Source organism: Mytilus edulis, chromosome 14 (genome assembly GCF_963676685.1).
Source record: "Mytilus edulis chromosome 14, xbMytEdul2.2, whole genome shotgun sequence".
NCBI lineage: Eukaryota > Metazoa > Mollusca > Bivalvia > Mytilida > Mytilidae > Mytilus > Mytilus edulis.
This window is the reverse complement of record NC_092357.1, coordinates 61272178-61284430: the sequence shown is the minus strand read 5'-3', so window position 1 is coordinate 61284430 and position 12253 is coordinate 61272178.

Below are 12253 nucleotides of genomic sequence, written 5' to 3'. Positions count from 1 at the left end.
GGTGAATACCTGAAATATGTATCAATATATAGTTTTATCATGACATCATAAATACTAAGCTGTGCTATAACTCCTCTGCCTTATTAGCCAACACTTTTCACCAACATCCGACCCCTCCGACAACTCTGACCACCAATACCGACTCCCCGACAACAATAACAACCAAGACCTGACTGTTCCAACAACACTATCAACCAACACATTAGAAATTACACATTAGATATAGCAAATGTTTGTAAAACGGGGAAAACTCTTCCTGCCACTCCAGGAAGCTGCCTGCTTGTTTTGTTGAACACTACCCCTTCAGATAATCAAGTAAACTCTCACGACACATCAACTTCTTCCCGACAGTGCACTGTTTTATAAACAAACAAAAGCAATTTGCCATCACCACTAAATAACGAAAACAGATACCTGAAGGATTTCAGGAGAGAACAAATAAACGGCGATGTGTCCATGGGACACAGATGATGCACCTGCTTTCATATCATATAAAGTTATAAAGGGACAAATCTGAAGAAGTTAAAATTGGCGCTTCCCAGATGTGTACTTGATTGGAGTTTGTGGTTATAAATATTGTGTATAAGTTTAATAACAGTTCGTTGAAGCAAACATAAATTAGAGAACAGAAACCATAAATTCAGCAATTTTACCTTTTGTAAAGGCATAATTCTAGAACAGTAAACGCACCAACATTCCATCTTGATCTGTGTACTGTGGTAATAAGATTTGTGTATAAGTTTCATAACATTTGACTGAGGCAAACTAAAGTTAACTAAAACGAAACATTCAAAAAAAAAATTCCATTTGTAAAAGATAGTCAAAATCATAAATCGAAAATAAACTGACGACGCCATGGCTAAAAATGAAAAACACAATCAGACAAACAAAATTACACATGACACAACATCATGAACATAGAAAACTAAAGAATAAGCAACACGAACCCCACCAAAAACTAAGAGTAATCTCAGGTGCTCCGGAAGGGTAAACAGATCCTGCTTCATATTTGGCACCCGTCATGTTGATCATGTTATAACAAATCCGGTAAATAGTCTAATTCGGTAGTTCAAAAATGTGCATAACTCTAGAACAGTTAAAGTGACACCTCCAAAATTCAAACCTGATCTATGTTTTTAACATGTTGATGAGGCAAACTAAAGAGAACAGAAATGACCAATTCAGTAGTCCTACCATTTGTAAATGGGCATAACTCAAATGGTCAGAGTGACATTCCCAAGTTCCAATTTGCTCTTTATTTTGTGGTAATAAGCATTGTGAATAACTTTCATAACATTTGGTTGAGACAAACTAAAGTTAGAGAACGAAAACAAAAACTTCAGCAATTTTTCCATTTGTAAATGACTCTTAAAGTGACACCTCCAAGGTTCCAACTTGGTCTGTGTTTTGTGGTAACAAGCATTGTGTATAAGTTTCATAATCTTCTGTCAACTTCGCCTAAAAAGGTATAGGACAATACAACAGACAACAACAACAACAGCTTACTGTCAAATACTCCTCAAAAGTTTTGTACAATTCAACAGCCTACACTAACAACCTACAACCGGCTGCTTCGAAAAAACGGAGATTAACAATAAAAAAACAAGATTGTACAGAAGATGGTCCAAATATCTAGATATTTTGTAAATCAGGACTAAACATGTCCTTTGTACTTTAGGGTTTTTATCAAACAGGTAGGGTAACTAGTGATGTTGATATTATACCGCCGCTAAAATTCATGAAAAAATACTCTTTACACACCAATCTGTACCAAATAACAAAATAATAAAGCAACACACTTAAAGTTCGTATTAAGTACAAACAACCGTCAAAATCAAGACCTAAATCGCCGTCGGTTTAGACAAGATTATAAATCCCCAAATCAAAAGATTTAAATTTTTCATGCGAAATAACAACTTAAAGGATGATGTTCTAAAACGTTTCAACACCATACCCTAGGTTATTTACGAAAAACAAAAATTGAAAAAACTGTTTACCTGCTATCTTCTGAGATTGTTAAGGGTAAGGTTAGTATAGTGTATGTTGGTTTAAAACAAGCGTTCATATAAAAACTTTCATATAACCTAAATATTCTAGATACATAAAAATGTGGTGATAAGAAAAGCTATTAAAATCAATATAAAACTAATAAGATTTAAAAGGACTGTAACCTATATTTTTTCATTTAAATTAAATATATTTTGTATTGTACAAAAATTAAACCTGGACACTTTTACAATTTTCTGTAAGATATGATAATGTTTGATGATTATTTTACAATTATCTATACTGCTAACGTAATGAGGCCAAAATTGTAAGCCGGCATGACGTAAAAAATTGAAGAATTTAACTCTGAATATAGCTTATATTAGACAATGTTGTTGTTTAAACATTATACAGTTCCATTGAATTCTTGCAGTAGTTATTTTATATTGGTGGGGTTCGTGTTTTTTTATTCTATAATTTTCTATGTTGTGTCATGTGTACTATTGTTTTTCTGTTTGTCTTTTTTCATTTTTAGCCATGACGTTGTCAGTTTGTTTTAGATTTATGAGTTTGACTGTCCCTTTGGTATCTTTCGTCCCTCTTTTAATGTGACCAAAGGGGATTAAAATATTTAAAGATACATATTTGTAGCCAATTGACGGCGATAACGATTATGAAACTGAAATTCGCCGTATTCGTCTGAAAAAATCAGCATTTATTAAATGAATTATTTGATAGTAATTACTTTGTAATTAATAATAATAATTAGAATAGCGACAATGATGAAGAGGATAGTGACATTAAACAAGACATAGAGGCAGACCATTAATGAATTTTACCCACTGTTTTGCACGGACTGAATTAAATCCATAGTTATGCTTGTGTTGACAAGATAATCGATGTGAGAAACATCTAGATGACATTAATATTCCGTCACAACCTGCTAGCTTTTCTGGAACAGATTAACTACATAACTTTGTAATAATGTGGTCATTTTTTTTTTATAAATTTCCTGTTTACAAAACTTTGAATTTTTCGACAAACTAAAGATTTTCTTATCCCAGACATAGATTACCTTAGCCGTATTTGGCACAACTTTTTTGGTAATTTTGGATCCTCTATGCTCTTCAACTTTGTACTAGTTTGGCTTTATAAATATTTTGATATGAGCGTCATTGATAAGTCAGCACCTGCATACGGGGTATATATCTCTCAATTGATACGATATTCCCGTACTTGCATTTCCTATCATGATTTTCTTGGAAGAGGGTTGCTGCTCTCAAAGAAATTATTAAACAAAGAGTTCCAAATGGTGAAGTTGAAATCATCCCTTCGTAAAGTTTACGGACGCCATCACGAGTTGGTTGACCGTTGTTGAATTACCGTTTCACAAATGATATCGGATATGTTCCTTACGTCGTAACTACAATTCCCTTCCCTTTCATAAATGAGACCTACCGAATTAGACTATTTACCGGATTTGTTATTACTTAGGCAACACGATGGGTGCCACATGTGGAGCAGGATCTGCTTACCCTTCCCGAGCACCTGCGATCACCCCTAGTTTTCGGTGGGGTTCGTGTTGGTTATTTTTTAGATTTCCATCTTGTGTCATGTGTACTTTTGTTTGTCTGTTTGTCTTTTTCATTGTCAGCCATGGCGTTGTCAGTTGTAAATTTATGAGTTTGACTGTCCCTTTGGTATCTTTCGTCCCTTTTTATATAGACGAATAGCGCGTCTGGGGTACTTAATTATAATCCTGGTACCTTTGATAACTATTTGAACAGAAACAGAGGAAATACAAACTTATTTTATATAAAATACGAAAATGAATACAAAGCAAGGAACCATACAGTTAACAACGACCATTTAAAAGACCATAGAATAGATTCGGAAATACTAGTTGCTGTCATGCATATATGTAGTTTTTTTTTTACTTTCAGTTTAATGTATGTTCAAATGTTTGTATATTTTGTGACTTTTAAAGCGCTTAGAGTAATTGTACTGCTGAATACTGCGCCTTAACAATGCCTTGCAATAATTATTGATACTAATCGTATTAGTGTTGTTTATTGTTTTGTGCACAAATCATGCGGAAAGTGTTGCAACTATTTTACATAATGTCATGAGGCATTTTATAGATTGCTATTCTGTAAGAATAGGTTTCGTTTTAGTACTTCTGTGTTGACATGAATTTGTATTCATATTGTTGTGGTCATAATTATACATTAGCTGTTAACAGAGTTTGTGTTATTATCATTGTAGTATTATGCTATTATCATTTAAGTATTGTGCTATTGTCATTGTAGTATTGTGCTATTATCATTTTAGTATTGTGCTATTATCATTTAAGTATTGTGCTATTATCATTTTAGTATTGTGCTATTATCATTGTAGTATTGTGCTATTATCATTGCAGTATTGTGCTATTATCATTGCAGTATTGTTCTATTATCATCGTTGTATTGTGCTATTACCATTGTAGTTTTGTACTATTATCATTGCAGTATTGTGCTATTATCATTGTAGTATTGTGCTATTATCATTGCAGTATTGTGCAATTATCATTGTAGTCTTGTGCTATTATCATTGTTGTATTGTGCTATTATCATTTTAGTATTGTGCTATTGTCATTGTAGTATTGTGCTATTTTCTTTTTAGTATTATGCTATTGTCATTATAGTATTGTGCTATACTCATTTTAGTATTGTGCTTTAATCATTGTAGTATTGAACTATTATCATTTTAGTATTGTGCTATTATCATTGTAGTATTGTGCTATTATCATTTAAGTATTGTACTATTATCATTTTAGTATTGTGCTATTGTCATTGTAGTATTGTGCTATCATCATTTTAGTATTGTGCTATTATCATTGTAGTATTGTGCTATTATAATTTTAGTATTGTGCTATTGTCATTTTAGTATTGTGCTATTTTCTTTTTAGTATTATGCTATTGTCATTATAGTATTGTGCTATACTCATTTTAGTATTGTGCTATTATCATTGTAGTAAAGAACTATTATCATTTTAGTATTGTGCTATTATCATTGTAGTATTGTGCTATTATCATTTAAGTCTTGTACTATTATCATTTTAGTATTGTGCTATTGTCATTGTAGTATTGTGCTATTGTCATTGTAGTATTGTGCTATCATCATTTTAGTATTGTGCTATTATCATTGTAGTATTGTGCTATTATCATTTTAGTATTGTGCTGTTGTCATTTTAGTATTGTGCTATTTTCTTTTTAGTATTATGCTATTGTCATTATAGTATTGTGCTATACTCATTTTAGTATTGTGCTATTATCATTGTAGTATTGAACTATTATCATTTTAGTATTGTGCTATTATCATTGTAGTATTGTGCTATTATCATTTAAGTCTTGTACTATTATCATTTTAGTATTGTGCTATTGTCATTGTAGTATTGTGCTATCATCATTGTAGTATTGTGCTATTATCATTGTAGTATTGTGCTATTATCATTTTAGTATTGTGCTTTTGTCATTGTAGTATTGAGCTATTATCATTTAAGTCTTGTACTATTATCATTTTAGTATTGTGCTATTGTCATTGTAGTATTGTGCTATCATCATTTTAGTTTTGTGCTATTATCATTGTAGTATTGTGCTATTATCATTGTAGTATTGTGCTATTATCATTGTAGTATTGTGCTATCATCATTGTAGTATTGTGCTATTATCATTGTAGTATTGTGCTCTTATTATTGTGGTATTGTGCTATTATCATTGTAGTATTGTGATATTATCATTGTAGTATTGTGCTATTATCATTGTAGTATTGTGCTATTATCATTGTAGTATTGTGCTATCATCATTGTAGTATTGTGCTATTATCATTGTAGTATTGTGCTATTATCATTGTAGTATTGTGATATTATCATTGTAGTATTGTGCTATTATCATTGTAGTATTGTGATATTATCATTCTAGTATTGTGCTATTATCATTGTAGTATTGTGCTATTATCATTTTAGTATTGTGCTATTGTCATTGTAGTATTGTGCTATTATCATTTTAGTATTGTGCTATTGTCATTGTAGTATTGTGCTATTATCATTTTAGTATTGTGCTATTATCATTGTAGTATTGAGCTATTATCATTTCAGTATTGTGCTATTAACATTGTAGTATTGTGCTATTATCATTTTAGTATTGTGCTATTAACATTGTAGTATTGTGCTATTATCATTATAGTATTGTGCTATTATCATTGTAGTATTGTGCTCATTATCATTATAGTATTGTGCTATTATCATTGTAGTATTGTGCTCATTATCATTGTAGTATTGTGCTATTGTCATTGTAGTATTGTGCTCATTGTCATTGTAGTATTGTGCTATTATCATTGTAGTATTGTGATCATTATCATTGTAGTATTGTGCTCATTATCATTGTAGTATTGTGATATAATCATTGTAGTATTGTGCTATTATCATTGTAGTATTGTGCTATTATCATTTTAGTATTGTGCTATAATCATTGTAGTTTTGAGCTATTATCATTTTAGTATTGTGCTATTAACATTGTAGTATTGTGCTATTAACATTGTAGTATTGTGCTATTATCATTGTAGTATTGAGCTATTATCATTTTAGTATTGTGCTTTTGTCATTGTAGTATTGAGCTATTATCATTTTAGTATTGTGCTATTATCATTTTAGTATTGTGCTATTATCATTTTAGTATTGTGCTATTATCATTCTAGTATTGTGCTATTATCTTTGTATGAGTGTGCTTTTATCTTTTTATATATTCTTGTTTTAAATTTTTGGTTACTAGTATGTGATTTGTCTATATTCGATTTTGTTTTTCTTTGTTGACATGTTCACATAGTTTTTGTGTTTTTTAAATAGTGATTGAAATTATTACACAATGTTTACTGCTGTACCCATTTTTATAAAGTGTTTGTTTGTTTTGCTTATTCATTGTTGTCAAAATTATGGAATTTAGCTAACTGTCATACATATGAGCAGCAACTACATACAGAGTATATATCTCCCAATTGATACGATATTCCTTGGCTAGTACTTTCTATCATGATTTCCTTGATAGAGGGTTGCTGCTCACAAGGAAGCTATTAAACCGAGAGTCCCAAATGGTGAAGTTGAAATGAGCCCTTCGTAAATTGTAAGGACGCCATCACGAGTTGATTGACCTTTTTGAAATATTCGTTTCATAGATGGTATGTAATATGTTCCTTATGTCGTAACTACAATAACCTTCCATTTTCATGAATGTGACTTACCGAATTATACTAATTACCATATTTGTAATAAAATAAGCAACACGACGGGTGGAACATGATTGGATTATCCTTCCGGAGCACCAAACGAACCCCCGTTTTCGTTGGGGTTCGTGTTGCTTAATCTTTTGTTTTCTTTGTTATGTCTTGTGTTCTAATATTTGTCTGTTTGTGTTTTTATTTCTTAGCCATCACGTTGTCAGTTTAATTCAATCTATGAGTTTGACTGCCCCGCTTGTATCTTTCTCACCTCTTTTTGCAAGGCATTAAACCATGTTTAATTCAGCATTTTCTTCATAAGGAAATATCTGGACTATGACAGTTGTTTCCCATTCGTTTGGTGTGTATGATGTGTTTGAGATTTTGATATTGCCAATTATTAAGGTTTTTTAAATTTTCCTCGAAGTTTGCTGATTTTGCTTTTTTATATACTTTTTACATGTGTATTTAGTAAAACTCCATTTGGTTCGATTTAATTCTAATAAATATCTTGATCTTTTTTTAACCTAGCCAGCGGTATGCGAATGAGCAATGTTCGAGTCCCGGGTTTTGTTAAGAATAATTATGGTCTCCGGTTACACTTGAACACAGTATTGTAATCAATTCAAAGAATAAAGAGACTTATAAATTCACTGTATGTTAAATGTTTTTGTTGTTTTTGTTTTGATTGTCAAGACAAAATTTCAAAATATACCAGCCAGTTTGGAGCGAAAACGGGCAATGGTACGGAACTAAACATGCATACAATACTTAAAATTGTTTGTAACATTACAATTACATTTTGTTACAGAAAAGTTAGGCTTTTTTGTTTTTATTTGCTTTTTGTTTGTTATTTTATACATAAAACAGGCCGTTGGTTTTCCTCATATGCACTGTTCTACATGTTGTCATGTCGGGACTTTTTAAAACTTTAATATGCGATATGGGTTTTGCATATTGTCGATGACCTCATGGTGACTTAACGTCATTATGGTATCTAGTATATAATTGTCTTATTAGAAATCATACAAATTTTAACCACACTTTTAAATTGCTTAAACTATAACTTTTCAACAAGTCTATTTTTATTTCAGAGTATATTAAAGGGTTTATATGGGGTTTACAGAAGGGAAAATAATGGCCAGAAAATAGAAAAGAAAATAAAAATACAAAAAATAAAGAACAACGGAAAGTTTAAATATAAAGAACAGAGGAAAATGGATTTTTTTTTTATAAAGGATGGAAACATGAATTAAACTAATAAATAATACAACATTTTATGTCCCCCATCGAGATCCTTTTACTGAAGCAACAGTAGTTGACCAAATTCTAAAATCTCATAAATCAATTAAGAGGAAAAATTATGGTAAAAGTAAAAAAAAAACAATTAAAAACCAATTGTTCAGAGAACCATTGATGGTCTTTCCACCAGTTAAGACCTTTTTTATATTAAAATATTAAAATTTGGTTTAAAATGTCAATTTTAGAGCCAAATGACAGCTTATTGAACGCTTATTCAAAAAATATATGGTTTCTATAAAAAAAATATATCGAAAAGGGAGATAATCTTTTACTTCCGGTTTAAAAAGTTTACTTCCGGTATTGTTTGATAGTTTACTTGACACTGATTCCAAAAATATATGGTTCTATATACTTTTACATTGATTTAGTACAAAAAATAGCTACTTCCGGTTTACAAAAGGTCACTTCCGGTTGTGTTTTTTAAGGTCACATTGCTTACAACTTAATGCAAAAAGTCCCATGGCTTTATCATGTGTACATATGAGGTAAAAGCAAAGGTCAAAATCTAGAACGTTTAATTAGCATATGACCTTGAGCTCAATTTCAAGGTTATTAACCAAGGACCTCAAATCAAAAGACTCTAGTCCTCTACTTTATATTGTTAATGAGTTATATTACCATACGTATGATATTAGATATAAAAATGGGGAAAACTCGCGTCAAATGTCTACGTACCCTTTCGACTAAAATTTATGTGTTACGACATGTCGTAACTAACAATTGTGTGAAAATATTTTGTCGATATCTTGTATGATTACTGAAAATAAGAGATAACAAGCCAAAATCAAAATTTTAATAATGACCTTGACCTTTGACCTTGACCTCATTTTAATTTTTTTGGACCAAGGACCTCAAATCAAAAGACCCTAGGCCTCTACCACTTATGGTTTTCCAGTTAAAAATGCATATCACTTATATCAAATATAAAAGGGGAAATAACTCTCATATGGAGTCTCCGGATAGCTTCGGTCAAAATGAATCAAATCATCCTGAGGATATAACGAGCAATTTGGTAAAATAAATTTGTCGGTTTCTTATACGGTTGCGAAGATTAAGCGATAACAAGAAAAACAGTGTTCGGGGAGATAACTCTTACATGGATAAGATTTTGGTTACGAGCTGTCAGTTTCAAAAGCGTTTTAATTGTTCGATATCATATACCATATATCTAAGCGACATCTTGCGAAACAAAAAAACTGCGAAGGAAAGAAAATTAGGCGGAAGAAAAAAAAAATAATAATCAGAAGAAAACCAATAGGTCTTTCCACGGAAAAGTGGAAAGACCTAATTAGGGAATCACATGAACGAATATTCTATTCTAAATATTGACTATTGTTTTTCGAGTACGAGTACAAACAACTGACTCGAAAGTTTTATAACCGCAAGGCCTGAGTTGGGGTCCTGCTATTCTGCTTGGTTTTATCTTTCTAAGTCATATTTCACCATTCTTTATAATTTGACACCCCATTGTTCTCTATTTTTTTTTTATAAATTATTTTTCGGGTTCTAGATTATGCACATTTCTGTCAATTTTACTCTATTCTGTAAATCTGATGTACTGGATAATTGTCTCTCAATAGGAACAATAAGGAGATGTGGTATAATTGTCAATGGCATCTTAAATTCATTTTTTCTTTAACGAAAGAAAAATTTCATGATGTTGTGAAAATAATACAATGAAACATTATAAACGGTTCCAATTGTAATGTTGAGCATAATTGACATTTTCGGTATATAAATTTGATCCATTAATTAAAAAACAATTTTAATAGTTGAAAAGAAAAAAAAGCAGGTAAATTTGTCAATATATCAGTTTAATGTCAATCAATTTAAGAAATAAAGTAAGGGAAAGCAGTTTCTTTTTTCTTCGCAGCAAGAAATTTTCTATTCTGTTTATTAACCTTTTTCGATTACTAAAGACCATTATTGCCTCTCAGGTATTTCCTAACTTGAAGACATAAAACATATAAAACATATTGATTTCGATCATTTTAAGTAACATTGTAGAGGAAAGCAATTTCGTTTGCGTTCGCAACAAGAAGTGAGCTGGTTTGTTTTTCAAAGAAAATAACTGTTGGTTTACGTAGACCATCTTCGTCTGTCAGGATTTCCCTATGTTGGTTTCCATCGTTTGAAATAATGACCATATTCGACGATTTCTCTCCGACAACAAGCACGTTACCGTCATTGTCTACGGTGATACCACTCGGTAACATCAAACATTATTCATTTTTAAAGCTCCAAACACGTGATCCATTACTGTCACAACAAACTACACTGTCATCTAAACAGTCAGTGTAGTATATATTATCACCAAACAAGGATACGTAGGAAAACCCCGCCGAGTTACAACTGGTCACGTGAGAGGTAGTATAATCAATTGTGTTTAATTTAAATATACCCTGTCCTTCAACACAGACAAACAGCGAGTCTTGATAACGTGTGATTCCATATGGACGACTGGGATGGCTGACAAACCTTATTTTCTTTTGAATCTCAGTGTCTATTAATACAATTCCAAACTTCATATGGGAATTCACAGATGTGATAGCGATAGTTCTCTTATCGATAAATGTTATATCAATGTACCATCTGGCGCAATGACAGAAAGCGTTTTTGAGTCATGATCAGTAAGGAAAATTTCGCCATTTACTGACATACAACAACTTGTAATATCTTCAGATGTTGTTAAAAATGGCTGCCGTAGAATTAACTTCAAGTCATTTATGGTCCTCGTTGATTTTGTTTGCAACTGTGCTCGTTTGTGTTTCGCTCTGAATAAACAAATGGTACTCCATGTCGTTTTTATTTCAATTGATCCAAAAGTTTTCAAACTGTTAGAGATACTGCGAAGCCTTGTGTCTACTTTACAAATCAGGTCGACTGTGTCAAATTTGTTAGTTTCAACCAACGATTGTAAATATTTTTCATTTTCAAAAACTTTCATCTCAATGTCTCTTACTACTAGAAATGTTTGAAGATTTGAACAATGTTGTTTGATGCTTTTAAGATTGGTCTGATATTCTGTTATAAAGTTTTTCTTTTCTTCACCCGATGATAAAATCTTCTGAATATACTTTTCACATAGACACGGTTTTTTCTCAAGATCTTGTTTTATTTCCTTTTCAAGTTTGTCTAAATGTTCGTTTATTTGATTTCTTATTTGTTGAATTTCTGCAAGATGCAGCTCCCTCCTTTCTTCAATACTGACCAAATTAGTCTTTCGGTCCTACTTAATTCTATCAATGTTCTGTAATAAGTCTGTAAGTCGCGTTTCTAAATCTTCTAATTGCCCGGATATCTTAGTGTTATTGGTGACGTCATCAAAAGGAATGACGTTGCATTTCTGATGTTCTTTAATGCATTTTAAACAAATAGGTAAAGCATGCTCAATGCAGTATTGTTGATACTTTTCATTGTGATAGGTACATGACTGCTGTATATCAGTAATGAAAGACGGAAGAGATTTTTACTTGTCAATTGGTATGAGTTCGTGACTTCATGTGGCTTGGAATACTTGATGATGTTCTTGGCAGTCAGCAGAAATGGCTTCTTCACATTCCGAGCACCAGTGTGTTGATGACTTCGTTATTTGTCGTTCTGAACATGGACTTCAAAGTATTGTACTAGTAGCCATGATGTCTTTTTGCAATTAATGTCACAAAACAACTTACAAGAAAAATTATTCATAATTGATATTCATTTCAGTATAATT